Source organism: Saccoglossus kowalevskii, chromosome 5, assembly GCF_978046115.1.
Source record: "Saccoglossus kowalevskii chromosome 5, keSacKowa6.1, whole genome shotgun sequence".
NCBI lineage: Eukaryota > Metazoa > Hemichordata > Enteropneusta > Harrimaniidae > Saccoglossus > Saccoglossus kowalevskii.
In genome coordinates, this window is record NC_140645.1 from 21,905,699 (window position 1) to 21,931,096 (window position 25,398).

The 25,398-nt window shown below is 35.0% G+C and overlaps 1 long non-coding RNA gene across 1 annotated transcript; it reads left to right on the forward strand.

Moving 5' to 3' along the window:
* Nucleotides 1-3,557: 3,557 nt before the first annotated feature.
* LOC146745887 (uncharacterized) lies at nt 3,558-5,737 on the forward strand. The gene is made up of 2 exons (XR_014929418.1): nt 3,558-3,626; nt 5,499-5,737. It is a non-coding gene; the product is annotated as an uncharacterized LOC146745887 (long non-coding RNA).
* The last annotated feature ends 19,661 nt before the right edge of the window (nt 5,738-25,398 follow it).

Here is a 25,398-nt window from a genome sequence, read left to right on the forward strand (position 1 = left end):
AATGTAAAATCATTGATGTAATTCAACATTATGCCTCTGCTCTATCTACTGCCTTTGAGATGAAAGGATTCGTACATAACTATACAGATAAATTGCTGAATGAAACAATGTTGTCACTCACAGAGAAAACAATTCATTCAGACAGCGGTAAATAATTTATTTATTTATTCACATCACCTTTTTTAATTGTATGTTGTAATACAGCTTATAACGTCAGTAGATTAGAAATTATCATGCTTCATTTATCTTATGAATAAATATAATTGTCATTTATTAAAAATAGGAAAAGAACGGTTTCTTAATAAAGCTGAACAATCAATATCAGACGATCCAGCAAATGAAGTAGACCAGTCATCTGACGAAGCGCAAGAACAATTGACGGAGGATGAAATCCAGAAAAGAAGTATGTACCTTCAAATTTCGCATCGTATTTCTATGTGAAATTAATGTAAGGCAACACGCATCCCATTAAAAAATTAATTAAATTGACACGATGTACATGTATTTATTTGACTATACAACTGTAGAAAGAAAAAGAGATGGATCACATGTCACGTCCAAGCGTAGTCGACTAGAAAAACACGAGGAAAATCCAGATGACATCAACATACCATTGGAAAAACGAATACAAAGTATGTATTCATGTGTATGTGTGTTGGTTACCCTCGAAAGTGTGAACATCGAGCTTCTGAATAATTTAAATATCGTCAATTGTCAGCGTATCGTTGGTTTATCTTCTGTTTTAAAACTTTGTTCTTGTAGTCGCTTTCTTGTCGGTATGAATCTGCCAAATTATTCGTTTTTTTTCTTGTTTCCAAGATAGTGCTGCCTTGCTCGTCAGTGCAGTCAGAATTGCACCCGCCACGTCAACCTCGCAGTATTCGTTGTGAAACCATAGCTTGTCTTGCCATCCAAGCAAAACTGCTGGAATTGTTGGTTTTAAAAACGTTATTACTGATTCGAATGTTAACGGAAGCATGTTTATTTGTCTGTATGTCGAGCAGTTGTGTGAAGTTGGTTTTAGTTCCATATGTGATTCATTTGTGTACGTCAAGCCGCTGCCTAAGTCAGCTACCTGAATAGTTTTGTCTGGTGTTCCACCCTGCATTCCAATTTCCGCATTATACGTGAACTAAATATGAATGTGTTGTCAGCTCAATAAAATATTTACCAGTTAGTTGTAAATACCCCAAAGCAAAAACATTTGAAGGTGTAATGATTATAATATACTAGTACGCACAAAATATACATGTCCATGGATGAAATAACGTGGAAATTGCGGCAAAAAGTCGCATTCAAAGGAATTGTTGGAATGTTATTGGCATTAACAACGGTACATTTGACCTGCATTGACCTTTAAATGTATATAGTCGTAATTTCGGTTATTTTTATACTCGATTAATACGAGAATTGTTTACACTGTAAATCATATTATCTGGTGATATTATATGGTATTATAACTGCACTATACCTACACCCTTCACTAACCCTAGGATTTGCAAATATTTCAATGCTTATTACAAAATGCATGATGTTGTTTTTTTCTTTGTTGCATTTCTATTTAATTCAACTTTTAATTTAATTGAAAAGTCATTGCCTTAGAAAGGAATAGAGAATAACTATCATGAAGTTTTTGAGGAGCCATTATTCTCCAAACCACTAATAAAACACCATCTGAGTTTGTTCGTGTTTATTTAATTTATGTATTATTTTCTTCATGTGTCAAACACTCATTTTTATTATTTTTAAAAAGCTAATTATCAATTTATTATCAATTTTCTCAATCATTTTAGATGACATACATCATGAGAATGACCTGTCTGATGTTGTGAATACACCAGTGATTCGGACACGTAATAAAGGTACAACCAAATTTCATAGAGGTATATTCAAATTCTTCTATGTAATGAATTGTTATCATTTGCACTATCATGTTAGTGATTATAACGTTCTAGCTTCTTTTTACAGGTGAAGTGTGTGTGTATCTAGGGCTCCATAGTGTTGCCATCGAAGGTGGTACGGCAAAGGCCGTTGAAGGCGCACTGCTGAACAGTGATCTTGAGGAAAGTCTAAAGCAACATTGTCACGACGGTTTGGAGTTGACAACACTAATTCTCTGCCCACCTAGCTACATTTTGAAGTGCAAGACGACTGGCGCATTAGCTCAACTATGGGAATCGTATCAGGCAAAACGTCTGAAATCAAATTTACAGAGCATAGTTACTCTGATACTTTTACGTCGTATTGGCGCTATTTCTTTAGATATATCTCCATATATAGATTATACAGAATACCAGAAATGCAGAAAGGAATTGGAATTTGAAGGTATTGTCCATGCTTATTGCATTCATTTGAAACTGGATTCTTCATAATAAATCACTTAGATATATGAATTAGCTTATGGTGTGTACATAGAGTATAGTTCAGCGTGATACCAGTTACTGTACAACGGCCACCCCTTGCTATAAACTGCTCACTTTGTCGGGCGCTAAAAATAGACAGTATCGACTAAAGCACGTGATACATCTGTGAGCACGCATATTAAATCCAAATGACAGACGTTTTGTAGTTTTGAAACGGAAAAATTTCTCGGCATTCGTAACCTTAATACCGTGCACATGTATTCGTAACCTTAATATTCGTGATGTATATTTGCCAGATTCCCCAGACTATAAATTATTGAGTTCAAGTCTATATAGTTACATACATTTTCCCATACTTGCAGTTTATTTTCTAAGCGAACATCCCCACAGTAGTATTCTGGTAGTATCGTCCGTCTCCTGGGCTATGTTTGGTATTGACGTACATTGTATAGACCATTTAAAACAAACGTCTAAATATTTATGCTGTCAGATGTAAAATAATAACATTGTACTCAACTGTGCTTATAGTGGTTTAATTTGCATGCCTTGTTTTTGTTTCTTATATTTCAGATGCTCTATCTGGAAGTTTCAATGCTGCATTTGATAGTAAGAAACATATTACTGGTATATACGACCTGATATATTCACTTCCTGTGTGCAAAGACAGAAAAGGAAATAAGCCCTCGTCATCTAAAGTGTTTACACCATATAATACCACAACACAAATAGCTAGACGACAAGGTATTTGTATCCGGGCTTCATATAATTCAAAGTTATTGCAATCTTCAAATACTCGAAATCTCTAAATCGTTTGTTGTGTCATAATAAAGACAGTAGTGAGGGCGGTATGTGTTTTTAGCCCCCGCCGGATCTGTGATCCGGGCGGGGGGGGGGTATTAATTTTGGTCGTGTCTGTGCAATGTGTGTGCACATTTTCATGTTACCAGCTTCTTCTCACACATGTGTGATCCAATTCAGTTCAGAGTTGGTACAGAGACAGAAATTGATGGTGCTATGGTGCACATCAAGTTATTTTTTCGATTCTTCAAAGTTTCACTGTGTTTTTCCTTGATTTTTAACATTTTTCCTTCAAAATCCGACTTTTCCCGAAATTACCCGAGTTTAATCCGAGTTTTGATGACGCTTACGCAGTTCTCGTCTCGTTGGAAATCAGTCAATTTTGTGAGGATATTGTATCCCGGAATTGTATCTTTATTTGCGCAACGCTTCTATGGACAAAATTGTGTCTCGTCAATTTCAAAGGTAAGACACTGTGCTTGTTATGGTATTTATACACTTTGTATTATCGTTTGTGTCTCGGGTTTGGTGATTGTGAGAAACTATTGCTAACCTGTCGAGAGTTTCGCCAGAAAAACTGCCTTTTTATTATGGTTGTAGGAACTGATTATGTATTGTGTAAATTGAAAGTTTACCTCGTGACTTAAGAGGTTTGCAGTGCTCTCACCGGGATTCAAACGTTGTGGTGGTGTCGGCGCAATGCTGCTCTGAGATGCTTGCCAGACTCTGCCTCGCTCAAAATCATTATCGCCATGCTTGATTTCCGCAACATTTACATTTGTTTGTGATTTCCACAGCTATTGTTCTATGAGATGCGTCCTCACTGTTCATAAACAGCCATAAACAAGTTTAGTTGGGTCGGCATGTACTCATTGAAAGTGTTGGTTTATTTACGTAATCCACTGATCACGCAATAGGCGAAGTTAAAAATATGTCGCTACTCTTGAGAGCTTGCCCACAATGCTAAATGTCCCAATATAAACGTACCGGTACGTTTATTTTTTCCACAGAAAAATTCCACCCGGCACATTTTTATTTGGGACGGTACGTTTATTTATTTTTCTAAATCCGATTAAAAAAATTATGCCTTTTTCCCCATGAGAAACGAAGCCAAAAGATCGCACTAAAACATCGGTAAATCTGGTCTTTCGTGTTGCTTTCACCATGAGGTCGCTGAAATGTCATATTTAAATGCTTTATGGTAATTTGAGCACATGGGCACTATCCAGCATTTTGATTGGTTGATTAGCGACTTGACCTATCTGGTCAATAAACACGCGTCGTGGGCATGGATAACATGGCGGATATTGTCTCATCGAGCGTTAACATGTAACCGAAAACATTTGCTTACGATAAAACTAAGTTGAATTTTACTTGCATTTCATAACAATTTATTTAACAACGAATTTATTTTTTGTACGTTAATATAATCACTACTGAGCACTAATCAACAATTACAACACTTCGAAAACAAGTAAGCTACCGTACCGTGATCATTTGCTACCAACAAAAAAATAATGCATAATAAATATAGTGACTGTAATTTTCCAACATTTCATGACGTCTATTGTAGCACCAAATTATGGCCTTTCACTCCTCCTTGACGTCTATTTAAACGATTATACGGCATCTTGTCGCCAGCCACGAATGTCACACTAGATGAACTTGATCGATACTGCCGACCATTCCATGCGGTTTTTATCAACGCACGACGACACGCAAATCGAGAAATGTATTGTCCTTGCAACAATTTCGCGCAATACGTCACCGCTATACAGTGACTGATTTAATTTTTATTCAACATTAAAACAAACTACAGTGAGTTGTTCTATGGTCGTATAAAAATAAAATAAACTACATTAAGATACAGTAAAGTTAACCAACAAAACAGAATGCTAAATAAAGCTAAATAATATTACAAACACATATAGAATCACAATAAACTTGTACGATCTCATTAGAGTCATAACTATGGAAAGAATATTTTTATATTTGGTGGAGCTGCTCATATATCATCTGCATACATTTTTGTATGTATTGTGCAGTTTCCCAGCCAGTCAGACTTCAGTAGTGATTGGTTTGCTACTTCATTACATCTTGCAGCCTTTCAAACAGTATATTGCTACACATGCATCAATTGTTGTCCATGTATATTCCTAATTGCTCAGTGAAAACTTGCAATTTCTTTCTGGCTGGTATAAATATATTAAGTAATATGTTTTCGTACTGAAAAGACAGTACACAAATATCTTTTTTAATTAAATTTAACAGTTAATGGGAGCATATATGCTACAACCTCTGCTTACTTTTGACTAAATGTTTTTTTGTTTTTTTCAGGTGCAGAGCCAGAATTTTTTTCTCGGAAAGCAAAGCCACTGAAACTGCATATATTACAAAAGCATACTATTCGCTGCATGTCTGACCATTGTATAAAGTTTTGCAGGTCGTCTTTTTTTTTTTGAGAAGTGCTGTCAACCAAAGCATAAATATGTGTTTCTCTGTACATAAAAGTTCAATTTCACACGATTTGTTAATATTAATGTATGATAATAAAAACTTGATAATATTTTTCTGGATTCTTGCACTTTATTTGTATCATTGTCATATGAGAAGTACTCTTGTCCTTATTTAGAGATATTGAAACTAATTCAGGGCCACAAACTACATGTAGATCTGTACATGAAGTACATGGGAAGTAAAGTTGTTGACACAGGTAATGTACACCAAGGATTGTCATTCATGACCTGTTTGATTGGATAAAGTTTTACGACTTGGAGGCCATTTTTTCCCTCAAAAATCTAAAAAAAACAAGCTTTTTCTAGCTGTTAACAGCTTTTTCTCAGATGTGTGTCATCCAGTTTTGTTCAAAGTTGGTACAGGGACAGGTAATAATTGTTTACAAGTGCACATCGCATTATATGTTTAACAAGTTATAAATTGTCTCAGAAAAGCCAAATGAATATATTTTTACCCCACCCCCTAAAATTGTAACACATCAATTCTGAACATTTAATAACAGAATTTTAATACAGCTCATAATGAATTAATTCACTCTGACACAAACTAAGTTCAATATAAGTTTTTAAATTTTTTTCTGAGCGGGGGCTATGACATGACATGTCATGTCTTGTTATTGTTTTTTTGTTGTTGTTAGATAACACTTGCAACTGCACTTGTCTGTTAAAATATTTATACTGATTCCGTATGTTTGTATATTACTAGGAATCGACTATACGCCAAGACTGACACTACCAAAAGGACTGGAGATAAAAGAAGTTGTCAACCGACTTGATTTAATGTCACCACTCTGGCCATCAATGGCACAGTTAACATCCCTGCGTCATATGGTATCTTGCCTTGGTAGACTTCAGTCCCTAATCAAGAGCAAAACAAGACTGTTGCAACAATCTGACGAAACAATTCACATTCTTAGGTTGGAATTAGACAAATCCCAACAACAAAAAACACCACCCATTCAGGAGACTAATGGCGACCCACACGCGGATAGTGAAATACTTTCAGAGAAACTAGAGAAACAGCAACGAGTAAACAGGGATCTTGAAGATGACATTATTCAACTTCGTGAAAATATTAGCAGGATGCAAGAAGAATGTGACGAAAAACACATTGGTGTTCTCTCTAAGACAATAGTGGAAAAGGAGGAAATGCAAAAAGAAATATCGGTGTTACACGAGAAAGTGGAGAAGATGGAGGAATCAATTGTAAGTGTGAGACGCCACCAACAAGTCTGTCTTTATTTCTTGCATGACGTCATTGTTTAGTCCAGATTAATATCTAAGATTAATTTCAATAACCAAAGACTTTGACTGAAAGATTTATTCAGTTATTAAACATTTATGACATATTGACATTAATTGATAGCACGAGAGCAGTGTAAGCCACAAAAGTCAATATTTTGCTCGGAATATATGACGAATGTAGAGTGGTGTTTTTTTCACAATGCATTGCGTATACAGACTGACTCAATCTGACACATTCCAGACTTTGCGATGAATTATTGCTATACCGATTCCAAGAGATCTTGGAATATGCCATCCTTTAAACTAGTGCTATATATTTGAAACTTGGTGGCAGATTTTGCAATTAACTCATATTTACACATAATCTGGGTATATCTTTTTATAATCTGGTAAATTTTAAATCATATATCATCTATGCATAATTATTTGTTTTAATTAGTGATTCAGTTATGCATTCTCTGAAGAGGGCGATATTAAACATTGAATTAAGATGTCCTAATCACTATTATCATCACCATCTTCTACAGTTATACATTGTATTTACATTAATTTTATACTCTTAGGGTCGATCAAAACAATCTGTTAAAACCAGATCTGAATTATGTGATGAGCTACAGTTTGAAGATCTTGTTGATTGGTTAGCAGAAACCATTGACACAGGTTTGTTCTCACACTGTGTTTTTAATTACTGACCATCACACTTCAGGGCTCATACCACTAATTGAAACTCCATATACGACAACGTTAACATAAGATGAGATTGCTATATTAAAATGCAAGTAATCGAACACATGAAAAAAACGAACATGTTGGACAGTTCAAACTCTTGCAAATCCCAAGTAAACTGGATTGCACTTAGAAAAATCACTGGAAAAACACCATGATTAAAACATTCGAATACAAACAGAATAAACCCACTGGTACACAGCCGCTAATTAATAAACAAAATACCACATGTTAGTCTCACCTTTGACCCAGGTGATGCACGCCCTCAAACATGCCGCACCTGTGCGCATGTACGACATTTGTGTCGATAAACAATGTTTTTCCCACAATCCAATGCGTTCTTCTAATAGAAATCGCAAGTATGGGGTTTGACCTAGGCGCGACTTTCACTAATTACCGTCGGTGACTCGTTTGATACCTTCCAATCAGCTAAACAATACCTAATTATAGCTCGGTAACGTTTCAGTTTGTACTCGTTGATCAGTCAAAGTCAACATCTTTATTTATATAAGACCCATATATCTCGCGCATGCGTGGGGCGACGACTACCTCCCTTTAAAACATTTCATTGGTCCTGGCATTCAAATTGAATGAACAAACGGTCATTGGTTGATTATTGGCATGAGACCTATAAAGAATGTGTGGTGAATATCAAAACCTTGAGTGCACCAAGTCGAGGGTAAATATGTGTTGAATAAACAATCAAACAGCTCCTTGTCGTGACTGTTGAGCAACTTGTTTTTTTAAAACAGATCTTAAAGCTGACCACATACCTATACTTGTATTTACAGGTTATAAAACGGTTAGGTTCATGTCAATTATTCTGATGGTATGGTCATCTAAACTTATTATCAAGTTTATTTACTCAATTAGCAACAACAATTAGAGTTATATTCTAGTCGTTGGTATGATCTAATGCTAACTGTGATTATGTATGTTTTTTATCAGTGACGTTCAAGAAAGTGAAAACCAATTGTTCGGAATTACTGAAAAAAAGACAAATTAGAATACAATCACCTGAAACAGTACAGGAATTATTCAAATCACTGAGACACCTGGGAGTAATTGACAACAGTAACAAAGAGTACCGTGATGCAGTATGGGTTGCTGACAATCCACGTGTCAACCGTATCATCCAATCCATAGGTAGGGATTATGAGATGATCAATTAGAATGAATGACTGTGAATGTGACTGTGAGCAAAGATTACCAGACACTTAAAATATTTTTTTAGTATTTAACTATTTTTTTCTTAGCCTGTTATGTATAATTAGCTCCGCTCTCATCCTAGATGACAGTGGAGCTGTTCATATAAATGTTTGTCCATCGTCCAGCAACTTCTTGAAAACTAGCAGCTCAATTGCTTTGAAACATGGTATGTAGGTACCTTGTGTGGACTTCAGTCATATTTGTTTATTTCGTATCGACATCTTCAATTCTCTATTTTGGAAAAAATATTTTTTTTTTTGGCAAATAATATTCTTTACAACTTCTTCTGGAAAACTACCAGCTCAATGGCTTTGATACTTAGTATTTAGATACCTTGGGTAGACCTCTGTCAGCTTTGTTCATTTTGTGCCGATATCATCAATTTCCCTACTTTTGGCAAATATTTTTTTAATTTTTGGTGAAAAATGATATTTTCGAATTCTTCTTCAACACTACCAGTCTGATTGCTTTGTTTGATTAAGTTAAGTAGACTTTATTGTTAGTTAACCGCATTTCGTCTTATCGATGTGTTTTGCTCGACTTGGCTACAATAATATTCTTGTGGGACAAAGGAGCATTTTGACCATCATGTCGCTTGTTGACATAATGCAGTGTTTGAATTTAATATAAATTCATATGACTACATTAAAACACACACCGTAATAAACGTATCATAATTTAAAGACTTTTTTAAAATATTGTTCCTGGTAAACTTGTTTCTAAAGTCGACGTGTGCTCAGTCTGATATATTTTTAATTTTTTTACTATCATTTTAATAGTTTATATATGACAATAAACCAGTTTTAAATGGACGATTAATGTGTTCAAAATCAAAGATACAATTGTCTGTGCCTTTCCAAGTGTTTTTGTGAAATGTTGCTACAGCGGAGCTATCTCAACCGAAAGGTTACTTGTTTACATTTCAATTTTTCTATTTTCCACGAACTTTGTACTTGTTTTAAAAATGGCATTGATCGTATGAAATTTTTAATTTGACAAATTAGCGTGTTTAGTTTCAAAACATAAATTGTAGCGCTCATTGTTTTACATTCTTGTAATTTGAACATAGACCCCAAAAATGTATTTTGGTCATTTAAATGATGACGCAAAGATTGGGCAACACATACACATTGGGAATTTGATTAAAAAAACAAAATGCACCACATTGTTTTGAGACAGAGACAGTAGCGGGGTAAATAAATGATAACTCAGGTAGGAATGCATGACGTCACTATATACAATTTTGTGCTATCTCAGTCATACATGACAGTGTATGGGATGCAGTGCGGTCGAAATTTATAAATAAATTAATTATAGTAGTGCTGCCTAATTATAGTACTGGTTACGACCCCTTTTTATAATCCTAAGTTACGCAATTTTGGATTAAATATTAATAAATCATAAATTACAAAACTATAAACATTAGGTGATCGAATAGCACCTTTGTTCGTGCAAACTTGTTTGAGTGTTGATTTCACAAGACGGCGTCTAAGATAAGTGTTCGATTTCAATTAAAATCGAAGTATGAATGAAAAGTTATAGTCAAAAAGATGAATTACGAAAGGCGTTGCGTTGTCGGTTGCATTTTTTTTTTCCAAACTTTAGTCAATTACTTTCGGCGCAATAAAGGCATTCCCTTCTTCATTATAAATGTTTATAAATTTCACAATTCAAACTGAAATGAGAATTTCTATTGGCCGATGCAATAACGTTGATGTCTTTGCTCACTATGCTTGTTGATTTGATTTAACTGCCGTTAAAATTTATTAACATTTTTGAAGATGAAGGAAATGACTTTATTGCGCCAAAAGTATTGTTTGAAAGTATAAATATGTACCCCAACAAGGTCGCAAGTTAATAACAAAGTAAGCATCTGACTTGGTGATGATATCCTCGATCACTTCTTGTGAAAAGTATTATTTCATGGAGAAAGCCGTCATATGTCATGGAATTGCCGGGAAAAAAATGGCGTAACTTTGAAATTGTAAAATAAGGAATCTGTACTTGGAAATCAAACGTCATTTCACAGCAGACACACAATGAGCGAGAATTAAAGCAGTGCCTCGACAGGTTCTCCCCCACCACAGAGAAATTCGTTCAGGTGTACTTAGACTGGCGCAGTCGGGCGATTAATTTGTTTTTGAAGTTTAAATAAAATAAAACAAATCGCGAAATGGAGGTGTTAGTGCGAAATCACCTCTAGTCGGGCTGATTTTGCAGTTACAGGAGATTTCGCGCTAACACCTCCATTTTGCGAATTGTTTTATTTTAATTAAACTACAAAAACAAATTAATCGCCCTGACTGCGCCAGTCTAAGGTGTACTATATACCAAGAATCTATAAATTCCTGTTTGTACTCCGTATTGATATTTTTACTCAATATAACATTTGATAGGGATGCTATGTTATGCAGAATGTGTATATCTCTTCTACACGACTTATGCATCCGACCAGAGATATCACTTCAGCCAGGCACATTCATTGAAATAATTTCAAATTATGTGTCCATCTGACAACGAGGTCACATTCCTACGTAACTTTGAACTTGTAATGAACTGCCATGCTGCGTGCTCTCGCAAAGTAGACAGTTCATATTGCGACATTTATAATATAAATTGTTCCCCCACTGTAAAATGCAATATTATTTTCTTCATTTTCATATATTGTTCAAACCAGAGGAGGTAAATGCAGTGGATACAATGATGGATCTGCCTGGGATATGTTTTGGAGACATCGATGAACATAGTAATTAATGATATGTTAATTTATCGATGAAGCTGATGTTAATGCCAGTTGTTTAAATTATTTCTAAATATGTAATGTACCAAAGTATTCGAAAGCAATGGGGCAATAGTATATCAAAATGATCCCAAATCATTAATAATAATTATAAAACTAACCAGCAGCTAATACTTTTAAGATTAGTTATTGCGAGAACAATAGAGTGGAGTTATAGTAATTCCCATTAGCCGTATAATCTGCGTGACTCAACCATTATAATCACAAGGCGAAACAAAGGTGAAAGTAAGTAAATGAAGACTAAAAGCTTTACCTACTCACTCAATAATGGTGAAAGAACACGTTCTAGTAGTGTATCATAACACCTTGGGCGAGTGGCTGATTATTTTGGTGAGTGGTACTTTCCGAAATCTCAAGTTTCCGAAAATAACTGCAATAGCATGTAAATTAAATTATTAAATTTGTTGATACTCAAGCCAGTTATGCGGAGATACACGTTACTGTTCGCATTAAAATAGATGTACATAGTACTGCTCTACAGTACGTAAAAGTTTAGTTAAATAATCTAAGTTGACATCTGTCAATTGCAAGTTGGTACAAAGTAGCAAATGGGTGCAACCAATAGTTACCGTGTCCTGTGCTTCTATTAAAGGTCAGTGCCATGGCAACCATATAAGCATTTGTTTGTTAAGCCTATTTTGAGAGTAACACGCATCAGTGATTGGAATTCTCATCGAAATGCACATAGCCTTTACAAAGTTGTCTTTTTATTAACAACAGTTATAATTTATTCAAATCTTATATCGATGTGGTCTCAAACTAGCACGTTACGTCATGAAATATTATTTTTTAATCCAAGATTGCGTAGCTTAGGGTTATAAAAAGGATTGAGTGATTTATGGGTTGGATGAGTGATTTAGTGAGTAGCTCAGTGAGTGAATAATTGTGTTAGTGAATGAGTGAGTATTTAGATAAGTAAACGAGTTCTAATGTGGGGAAAGGACGAGTGACTAATTGGTTGGGGGGTAATTGGGTGAGTGGCTGAGTAATGAATTGGATGAGTTATAAAAGTAATTTAGTGAGTTGATGAGTAAGTATGCGAGTGGCCGAGTGTGTAATTTGGTGAGTGAATAGACGTAAATTGGTGAGTGGATGAGTGAGTAACTGGTTAGGTAGATAAGAGTAATTTGCTCGTGAATTGATGCGGTAGTAATTGGATGAGTAGATGAGTAAATAATGGGGCGAGTGGATGTGTTAATAATTTGGTTATTGGTGAATGTGTTATTGTGAAACTGGATGAGTGATCAAGTGTGTGATTGTGTGAGTGAATGGGTTAGTGTATTGTAGAGGTCATGACCTTTGCTGACCTTTGCCCCTCCACCCATGATGCATTGTACCTTTAGAGTTAGCAACCAGTAATGGCTGCCCACTGAATAAATAATAATAATAATAATAACTTTATTACACAACTGCACCATCAGTGGGTGCTGTATGGTAAGGATACAGATCAGAAAAAACAAACACAAATAAACAAAAACAACAAAAGTTTCAAAATTACAAACAAATCAAAGGGTATATATAAAATACGTATTACAATTAGGTTTTATAAATTGTATTTTTTAAGTATTTTGCAAGTGCAGTACTACTATTTATAATGCAAGTGAATATTAAATTTCGGTTAGTTGTACTGCACATTTCTAATTTACAATCTTCTAAGAGGGTATTTCTTTCTTGAGTGAAGAAGCAACAGTCAAGGATGAAATGTTTTTCATCTTCTACAGTACCTGTGTTGCATTTTTTACACAATCTGTAATTTGCCTCCATTCTTGGAAATTTTCTCCTGCCCAATTCAATTTCCAAATTATGGTCACTAAGTCTAAACTTGGTAACCATTCTTCTCAAATTGAAGTCCTGAATTTCTGTTAAATATCCTTCAAATTCATATTCCATTTTAAACAAATTATACGTTCTTAGTTTGTTTCCTGATTTTCCGTTTTTTGGGACATGACTAAGTTGCTTATACCATGTTTGTATATATTTATTTTTTAATTTTTCTTCCAACAATTTTGTTAATTCAGCGATGTTTCCCACTTTATATATTTTATTCACTTCAGATAAGTCAGTATTCCAAGAATTGTTTTAACATGTTTTATCCAGCTTGAGTTTGAGGACACTGTTTCTTTTAGTGCACTTTTTAGAATATGATTTTCAGGTAGTAATGACAATCTGTGCCAATATTTAATTAGCGATAAAGTTGCCTTAATCCTTATAGGAATTCTACCAATTTCGCCTCTTATGCCAATTAATGGTGTTACTTTACTAACACCTAAAATAAACCGGTAAAAGTGGTTGCATGCTTGCTCCAAGTAATTGTTTTCATTTGTAATTTCATTGGCCCAAATCTCTGACCCATATAACAAAATTGGAGAGATGAGTTGATCAAAAAGTTTAAGGCTTAGTTTTGTAGAGATCATTTTATGATTTAGTATAGTGTGACGTACAAATGTATACTAAATAAAGCTTTCATAGCTTTATTTTTTAGGTTTGACTGATTTATTTTAAATTTACCATTTGGTGTGAAAATGGTTCCTAAATAACAAAACTCCTTAACAGATGTTATCTCTTCATTATTTATTTTGAAATTCATATTTTTTATTAAACGATTACTGTTGTTACATATCATTACTTTAGTTTTTCTAACATTATTGTACAAAATGGTACCTAAATGTTAATCATTTAGTTTGTTCAGACAGTTTTGTAGACCGTCTATGGACTCCGAAATAATTGCCAGGTCATCCGCATACTGAATGCAATTTAGGGGAAAAGTGTCAATCATGATTGGTTTATCTACATTCTCACCGAATATACCAGGGAGGTCATTCATGAAAATGTTAAAAATGTTAAAAAGCGTTGGTGAGATGTTGCACCCTTGTTTGACACCACTTGTTGGATGAAATCCCTTTGTGATACCACTGTTTAGCTTTACTTTATATTCTTGATCAGTGTACATTGATTTTATTATGTTGTAGAAATTGCCATTTATGCCAGTTTTTTGTAATTTTAGAAATAAAGCATCTCTTGAGACACTGTCAAATGCTTTTTTTAAGTCTACAAAACAGCTGTATAATCTTTTATATTTAGCACCAGTTTCTTTTTTTCCATACAGTGTTTTTTCCACTGCTGTCTTCAGAAGAAAAATTGCATCACTTGTGCGTCTGTTTTTTCGAAATCCAAATTGTATCTCATTCATTAATTTGTTTTTCTCCAAGTGGTTTGTTAATCTGCAATTCATAATGCCTGTGAATAATTTTGATAGACAGCTGGACATAGCAATTGCTCTATAATTGGATGGGTTCGATCTGTCACCTGATTTGTGTATTGGTACTAAGATGGTGGATTTCCAACTTGTTGGATACGTGCCACTCTCCAAAATAAAATTGAATAATTTTTGTATACATGGAATTAACAGACTATTTTTTGTTTTTAACATTTCATTTGAAATACTGTGTTCTGCTGTTGATTTTTTGTTTTTTAAATTTATAGTTGAAGTTCATCTGTGTGTATCATTCACATCTCTAACCAACCATCGGTATATTATAGTGTGCGAGTGTTGAACGAGTAAGTGAGCGAGAAGATGAGTGAGCAGTTCGGTGAGTGATGAGTGAGTTCCTAAGTGAGTGATGAATTAATGATTTGGTGAACGGATTAGAGACTTATTAGGTGAGTGGATTAGTACGTGGGTGAACGAGTGAGCAATTATTAGGTGAATGAGTACTTATTTTGGGTAGTAGATGAGGAACTAATTGGGTGCGTGGTGAATTAGTAATTTGTTGAGCGGATGAGTGACTTATAAGGTGAGTTAATGAGTAAGTGGGTTAGTGGGTGGGAAGGGTAATTAATTGGGTGAGTGGATGATTTTTTGTTGTTGAATAGATAAATGAATGAATAATTGGGTGAGTGGATGAGCAATTGAGTGAATGGCTAAGTGAGTAATTTGGTGGATGGGTCAGCAATTGGGTGAATGGACAAGTGAGTAATTTGGTGGATGGGTCAGTAATTGGATGAGGGCGCGCCAGGTTGTTGGGCAAGCAGATGGGATGATTCAGTGGATGTGCGAGGCGTGGTTGGGTAATTGGCGAGTACTGCTATAAACTGAACTATATGTTTGATTTTCATTATATTTACAAAAAAAAGATGCTGTTTATATTCAAAATATATTAGACAACGTGAATCCATCGTTTCCAGCTTGGAGAATGTTTATCAATAACTGTTTTGTTTAAATAAATTGAACTAAACACCAAATGAATCGCGCACAGTAAAGTAAATTTAGACCAATGATAAAAAAAAATTGGAGTATAATTGTTAGATAATAAAAGATTTTTTGAAAAATTATTGTTTTTCTTGTTTATTTTTTTTGTCGCCAACTAAATCAAACTGGGAGTTATGTATATTTACCCCAAACTGACAACATCCAATGTGTCCAACTACAGGTCAACGCTGTGGCAAACCGAATCGCCAATCCCAACATTAGAACACCTGACTGATCTGTTTTTCGAGAATGTGGAATCGAATGGGACGATTATGATTACGGTAAAAATTTGTTTATTTCACCTTGGTTGATGGCAGACTTGTTTTTTTTTGTTCAGTCTAAGCAGAGAGGAGTCATTATGAATGAAGTTGTATATGATTTGTCTGTGCGAATACTGATGATATATCCCATTTTGATGAAGAATTTGGAGTTATAGTTAGAATTGGATAATTTAAACAAAAAATACAACAACAACGCTGAAATGGCCATCATACCCAAACATAATTTCAAAATGCATAATTTCATAACACTTAGTAGCAAGATGTAAATAACACACAACTTAAAGATGAAATAATTAATCAACAAACTGCCTTATTTGTATTTGATATTTATCTGATTATGCACAAATGTTGTGAGTTATTAAAAATAGTTAGGTCTATTTTTAGCGTATTTTTAGAGGAACTAATTTGCTTCAATTGGCTAATATAGTTAAAACTGGCTCATTTGTTCTATAACCATGACACGTCACTCACATATTTGAGCGTACTACTCAAAGAGGTCATAATTTGTGAAAACGAGGATATATAGTTTTTTTCATCTTGACCTTCAAATTTGAACAATATTGTGGTTAATTTATACACATGATGACTCATACAGAGTTTTTTTTTATTTGATCACCACATGTCCTTGACACTACGAGGACATTTTAGTGAAATTACTGAAATGGCCGCTAAAAAACGTGACCATTCACAAGTTTGAATATGAGAAGCACCAATATTACATTAAATCGATGCCGCAGTTTCCTAAACACGGATGATGCTCAATTTGGGTTTAATCCTGGACACTCTAAAGACATGTGTATTTATGCTGTGAATGAAATTAAATATTAGCAATCGTATAATATCCCTGCATATGTCACCAAGGCATTTGACCGTGTCAAACATTGGCCCCTGTTTAGAAAGTTGATTGACAGGGGTCTAGCTGGTTATATTATTCTCACTTTAATTGTTTGGTACCGTACTCAGGTGTGTACTGTCTGTTGGGGGACATTGTACTTCTAATTTGTTTCCTGTTGAAAACGGCATTCGGCAAGGTAGCATTATTTTGCCTTTACTTTTCAACGTATATGCTGATTACCTCAGTTCATGTTTAAAGTTTTGTTCCGTGGGTAGGGTTATATTAACCTTTAAATATATGCCGATTACTTGGTTATTTTGAGTCCGTCCATTCTATATGTTTGTGAACTCCTGTTAATGCTTGCTATAGCTCAGACCTTGATGTTATTTCCAACCTTAATTAATAATAAATTAATACAGTCTGGTGGTGGTTTCTAATTTGCATATATGTTAAAAAACTATTGCATTGCTCTCGTACACAATACCGTAATTATGACAGCTAATCGTAAACTTTAAAAATATCGAAAGAAATGTCACCTAAGCGAGGTAAATATTTTTTGTAGGAATCAAAGATGTAATTTAAATCGTTGGGTAGATTGGTAAAACAAACCAGTTTTCTGGCCATCCGAATTTGGTTAGGACAAATACCTTTACAATTATATTTTTGCGGCAGTCTTACTTAAATTATTCTACGATGACTAACTTTCCGTTCTTAATTCAGGAAGAAAAATGTTTTCACTGCGTACAACTGTATAACTGTATTACTGTCTACATCTGTATCTTTGTATCACATGAATTGCACATATCTTCCACCTTGAATAATAGGCATATAAACACGATTGTGGGGTTTACTAATATGCATATAAAACATTTTTGGATCACTGATTTGCGGATAAAAAGCAATTGCGGCATGTGAAACTAATTGTTGGTTTCAGTAATGTGTTTATGAAAACTTGTTAGTTTATTGTTACGCGCATAAAATCAAATCACTGTTGATTAATTCGCTACAATATGCTCATTTCGGCGAATATTGCTCATAGCATTGTTGGTATATTTTTAGCCTTTCAATGTGCTCAACTTCGATACGCTCGATCCAATTTATTTAAAAGCTGGTGTACATGTACGTCGCAATGCCATACATATGCACACCAAGTATTTTTTTTGATTCGCCAATATTTCACTGTGTTTTATCTTGATTTCTAACATTTCACTAGCAAAAATGCTGGATATTGCCGGATAAATCTGATTTTTCACGATATATCGCAGAAATTCCGACATTACCCGATAAAATACGAGTTTTGACGACAACTGGCATAACGCTTACCGCGTATGCAGTTCTAGCCTCGGTGGAAATGATTTACTCGTTGCGCAAAGAACTCCTTTTTTTTTCTTGAGGAGTCCTGTCAACCAAAGCATGAATATGTGTTTCTCTGTACATAAGAGTCTAATTTCACACGATTTGTTTAAAATATTAATGTATGATAATTAAAACTTGACAACATTTTTCTGGATTCTTGCACTTTATTTGTATCATTATCTTATGAGAAGTAATCTTGTACTTAGTGGAAATATTGAAACTAATTCAGGACCACAAACTAGATCTGTATGTGAAGATCCAGAAAGTGAAGTTTTTGTCACAGGTACTAACTGTACACCAGGGATCATTGCAGTTTCTCAGTTCCTCGTATGGTGCTAGTACTTGTATGACAAGCAGTATTATTTCAATTGTCTAAAATATTGGAGGTGTTTTACTGGCACAGTTCGGTGATTGACAGTGTATTTGAATTAGGAATACAGTTGTATAAGGAAGTATATCCAAACAGACACGAAACCGACTCTTCTATATATTTGCAGATCTCCATACTTCCTTTTCATTTTCAAAATGTCATTTTACCTGTTGTCCTGGTTTGTCACTATCTGGTATCTGGCTGAGAATAATGCTGACCTGGATGGAGAGTGCTATAAACTTGCAATAAAATAGAATAGAATGGATAGATGCAATATAAATCACGTTTGCCAATTCATGTCCATACCAAAAACTGATTAACTTACGGTATATGTTACAACTTTCAAAAACAACAAATCCATGACTTGGTAATTTATTATGGTCACTGATTTTTTTCTATAATCAGGTTCGTTTTACCATAACTATTAGAGGAGGAGGTATTTAAAATAATAAACTAAAAACCGTGTGCGTATTTGGCTCTCATCATTATTAAAATATGTGGAATATGACAACAGTGATGCCGTATTTTCACAGAAAAGATGAGTGATACGTCCATCAATGTGAACAAAAATTGTACAATAACGTTATTGTGTTCTGTCGTACTGATATTGACAATACCTGTGCAGTCGGCGTAATATACATGTATGAGTAGACCGACAGACGAACAATATTCAATACTATCTAGTCTTGAATGTACTCTCGTCTGGTTCTGGCTTATTATATGAATTTATCAGTTGCCGAATGAATATTACAAACACAAGAATACAGTTAGTTGATGAAATACCTTTAAATGTTACCATGGATACAATTTATATTCAGACTGGGTTAATCTGCATGGATTTTTGTAAAAAAAATTTAAAAATCACTAAGCATATGCCCTCAGTTCTCCGATTAAAAAATACTGTTGAAAATGTCTGTTGAGTTAATGAATCACATATAAGATAATGTAATTTTGCACACGATACAAATTTGTTCGCCGTTGCAGGAAGTCTACTTGGTGTTCGACAATCTGTTCCTATATAAACGTTATTAGCATTAATCGCAAAAATAGTGCGCCCTCAAGTGATCGTGACTGAAATCGTGGTTTCACATTTGCATGTACAGTTTCCACTATATCTTGTGAAAAAATCAATTACATAACAATTTATTTAAATTTAATGCATATATATTTATAGAGTTATTGGTATTTATTTAGGAAAGAAGATAAGAGCAGATGCTGCTGGAGTGGTTGAAGAAAATGTGTCAGATAGAATAGATTTGCCGAGTCATTGTACAGTCACACGTGTTGAGACTATCGGGGATGAAAGTAGTCAACCTGGAAGGTCCTATTCACCTTGTGGACTTTCTACTACTAATGACAAAGGTGAACTAGTAGTGGCAGACTCTTTCAATAAACGAGTGCAGATATTAGACTGGACAGGACACTGTAGAGTGTGTTTATCATTCAATAGCTTTACAAAGCCATTCAAACCATATGATGTGGCTGTGTCACGTGATGGTAAATACTATATCATTGATAAAAGTAATAAACAAATAGTAGTATGTAGAGAAGACAATACAATAATTACCACATTCAGGCTGCATAGAATATTTAACCCATGGAGTATTGCATTGACAAAGGATGGATATGTTTTGGTTGCTGATTGCCATAGAAACTGTCTTAGTAAGTACACTGTTGATGGAATCTATGTTGCTGATTTAGGTGAGATAGGGGAAGGTGCATGTCAGTTTAGGTTTCCTCGATCAGTAGTTGTGAACAGTAAGAATCAAATCATTGTGAGTGATGACAATCGTATACAAGTATTTGATTCTCAGTTCAGGTTTCTGTATTCATGTGGTGACAGTACAGATAATCAGTTATCAGATCCTTATGGTGTCGACGTGGATAGTCAGGATAACATATATGTATGTCATGTGTATAATAATAGGATAGCAATGTACAGTCATGATTGTAGGTTTATATGTAATATAGATCAAGATCAGGTCAGTAGTCCAATAGACATTGTTGTATCTAAGGAGTATCCAATGAAAATAGCAATAACAGAACTTGGTAAAGACACTGTTAAGATGCTGTATTTCTAAATCTGATTAGTCACAAAGCAGACAACAAATAATGTATAATAATTATTATATTTATTGCTATTAAATATTCAACTATTTTGTAGTTTTCATTCAACATGTGTAGCTTAAAAGAATTTTTTTTTTATCAAAACATAAATGAATACGTTGGTTTTACTTTTACCAACCTGGCATTGGTGGCGCTGTCATGATGTATTCAGCTGATACAGTGTGAGAAGTTAAGTTAGTGCTTGCCTTACAGTAAAAGCGTTGTTTATGTATTTGATAACATGTTTATGCAGTTGGCTCTCATGATAAAAATCATTGTTGAGAAATTATTGTAGTTTCTGTTGAATGTTTCATATAGTTCACATGGTGGTCGTCGCGCTGCCAATGTGCTACATTTGTGTTGATAAACATTGATTTTCCCACAATTCAATGCGCTCTTCAAAATGGAAATCACAAGTATGAGTTTGACCTGGGCGCGACTTGCACTGATTACCGACGGTGACTCCTTCGATACCTTCCAACCACATAAAATTACCTAATTAAAGCTTGGAAACGTCTTTAGTTAATACTCGTCGATCTGCGCAACAGTCAAAGTCGCCATCTATGTTTATATGAGACCCATATCCTCGGGGGCGGACATCCGGGCATTTTCTACCGCCTGGCAACCCTTGCGGTGAAAACAAAGACCAAAAACTCGCAGAAAACGGTACTTTGCAAAGGTTGTTAAGAGTCCCCTGAACAGTGTAACAAGATTAGCCCTACGTGTGTAACATATATGAATTTGGTTGTTCAGGATTACTTCAAAGTTGAGTTTGTGTTGTTTTCTCGAATTTTCACCGGCTCCACCGGCGTTCCACAGCAGCGCGCACAGAGCCCATAGAAATGCATGTACAGTGGTGCGCGTCTTAGCAACGTAGAACATCTGTGACGTAGCTCCGCCCCCGAGGATATCTCGCGCATGCGTGATGCGACGACTACCGCTCTATTATAAAATTTATTTTGTCTTCTGTTGTTTTACATATTTTACTAATTTATTCATCAGCTGGTGTTTTGAGACATGCATGTCTCCAATGTCAATTTCACGACTATGGCTTTTTAGTCTGTGTTTGGCTAATGTTTAAATAATATATCAATATATTTTTTCATAATGTTTATATAGAGTGTACATTTAATTTTATTATTATTTAAAAGTCTTTATGTGCCTAGTTTAGAGTATTTTATATTGTTTGTCTCATTCCATATCTTTGTATATTTTTCACTTGATATGTTATATAATTTCTGTTTTTTAATAATGTCAATATTGTAGTTTTGATAATATTAGATAATGTAGCAAAGAGTATTTATAACAATTTTGTTTTACTTCCATTATAGCATCATATGCAAATTTTATTAAAGAATTATAAATCGTGTTTTGATAGTAGTTGATTGGTCTGAATTGTATCATTGATAATTTTTATTCTGCTACCATTGTTGCTGCATTTGTTAGTGATATTCAGTAAATCATGACAGAATTTCACATAAAATTGTTCAATGCATGTACAGTTCAACAGTGTTTATTTCCCATATCTGTAAAATGCAGTTTATGTTCAGTAGTATTCACTCGTGAAAATACGGTCACGGGGTACACTGCATTACTCGTGAAAATAACTTCCATACTTCACAAACATCAGGGCAATGCTAGGGAGTTATGTTATATAATATTGCACATACAACTATGCTATTATAATAGTTTTACAACTATAAACCGGTTTATACAACAGTCTGATATTTTACACACATTCTGAGCATCTTTACACATGAATATTGACTACAACATTTGTATGTAGTTTTGAAATCAATTAAATAAACATTTTGCAAGGAGTCACCAAATGATGGCAGTTATTTATAGGCCCCATTTTACCCCTCTTTTAGGTCAATGTTAATGTTACGTAATAGTTATGCAGGTAATGATACCCCTTTCCAAAGGAGTTTAACTTCACTATTTGTAAGTCTCTCTACACTAGTGAAACATGTTACTGTAAAATACTTTATTTTAGCTGGAATGAATTTTTGCTAAAAAGATGTTTTTGGTGTTTTGTATGGAATTTATTAACCCTGATTTTTGACGAGTTGAAGTAAAATATAGAAAAAATGATAAATTATCTGGATTTTATTTTCACTGAATCATCCCTTCAGCAAACATAAATTCCAAGCAAAAATAAAGTATTTTCACAGTACTAAGGCCAACATAAAGAGGCACAAAAACAGATAGAAACAAGCGAACAATTTTTTACTTGCTTATGTCTGATTTTTATTAATAAAAGTTCATCAATAAAGTTCTGAGGATCATGATAATATAAGCATACAATAAAACATTATCAATTCAGACTATCAGTCTTTCTATGAACAAATATTTGATTACAATAAGTGAATGACGAAATACAAATAATATTACGGTAGTCACTGGTAGAGGAGTGGTTGTTGCACTCTACTCATGATTGGTAGACCCAAATCCTACCTAGGGTTGAATACTTAAAAGGCTTGACTCCTACCCTGGTTGAGTGTATTACTGACTCACTAAAAAATGCAAGTTTAGGGGAACCTTGGTTAAGGTCCGCAGATGCTTGTGTTGACCGGACTTGGTTGCCTGGATAGTGCATCAAAATGCCATTCGACTGAGAGACGGTCGCACAGCCCTGTCATTTAGAACCAAAATTGAAGTGGTGTCTTTGGCAAAATGCATATGTCAGCACTTTTGAACATAAAAAAGGCAAGACCAAAAGACAGTGACATTCAATGTACAGAACTGTCAGTGGCCACCTATAGTAAAACCTATTTATAGTGGCCACCTATAATGAAACCTGTTTATAGTGGCCACTTACAGCCAACCTTTTGTATAGTGGCCACCTATAGTGATACCTGTTTATAGTGACCACCTACAGCCGACCATTTGTAGTGACCACTATAGTGATACCTGTTTACAGTGACCACCTACAGCCAACCTATTGTATAGTGGCCATCTATAGTGATACCTGTTTATAGTGACCACATACAGCTAACCCTTTGTATAGTGGCCACTATAGTGATACCTGTTTACAGTGACCACCTACAGCCAACCCTTTGTATAGTGGCCACCTATAGTGAAACCTGTTTATAGTGACCACATACAGCTAACCCTTTGTATAGTGGCCACCTATAGTGAAACCTGTTTATAGTGACCGCCAACAGCTAACCCTTTGTATAGTGGCCATCTATAGTGATACCTGTTCATAGTGACCACATACAGCTAACCCTTTGTATAGTGGCCATCTATAGTGAAACCTGTTTACAGTGACCACCATCAGCTAAACCTTTGTATAGTGGCCATCTATAGTGATACCTGTTTATAGTGACCACCAACAGCTAACCCTTTGTATAGTGGCCACCTATAGTGAAACTTGTTTATAGTGACCACCAACAGCTAACCCTTTGTATAATGGCCACCTATAGTGAAACCTGTTTATAGTGACCACCAACAGCTAACCCTTTGTATAGTGGCCACCTATAGTGAAACCTGTTTATAGTGACCACCAACAGCTAACCCTTTGTATAGTGGCCACCTATAGTGAAACCAGTTTATAGTGACCACCAACAGCTAACCCTTTGTATAGTGGCCACCTATAGTGAAACCTGTTTATAGTGACCACCAACAGCTAACCCTTTGTATAGTGGCCACCTATAGTGAAACCTGATTATAGTAACCACCAACAGCTAACCCTTTGTATAGTGGCCATCTATAGTGAAACCTGTTTATAGTGACCACCAACAGCTAAACCTTTGTATAGTGGCCACCTATAGTGATACCTGTTTATAGTGACCACATACAGCTAACCCGTTGTATAGTGGCCACCTATAGTGATACCTGTTTATAGTGACCACATACAGCTAACCCCTTGTATCGTGGCCATCTATAGTGAAACCTGTTTATAGTGACCCCCAACAGCTAACCCTTTGTATAGTGGCCACCTATAGTGAAACCTGTTCATAGTGACCACCAACAGCTAACCCTTTGTATAATGGCCAGCTATAGTGAAACCTGTTTAGTGACAACCAACAGCTAACCCTTTGTATAGTGGCCACCTATAGTGAAACCTGTTTACAGTGACCACATACAGCTAACCCTTTGTATAGTGGCCACCTATAGTGAAACCTGTTTATATTGACCACCAACAGCTAACCCTTTGTATAGTGGCCATCTATAGTAAAACCTGTTTATAGTGACCACCAACAGCTAAACCTTTGTATAGTGGCCACCTATAGTGATACCTGTTTATAGTGACCACATACAGCTAACCCTTTGTATAGTGGCCACCTATAGTGATACCTGTTTATAGTGACCACATACAGCTAACCCTTTGTATAGTGGCCATCTATAGTGAAACCTGTTTATAGTGACCACCAACAGCTAACCCTTTGTATAGTGGCCACCTATAGTGAAACCTGTTTATAGTGACCACCAACAGCTAACCCTTTGTATAGTGGCCACCTATAGTGAAACCTGTTTATAGTGACCACATACAGCTAACCCTTTGTATAGTGGCCATCTATAGTGAAACCTGTTTATAG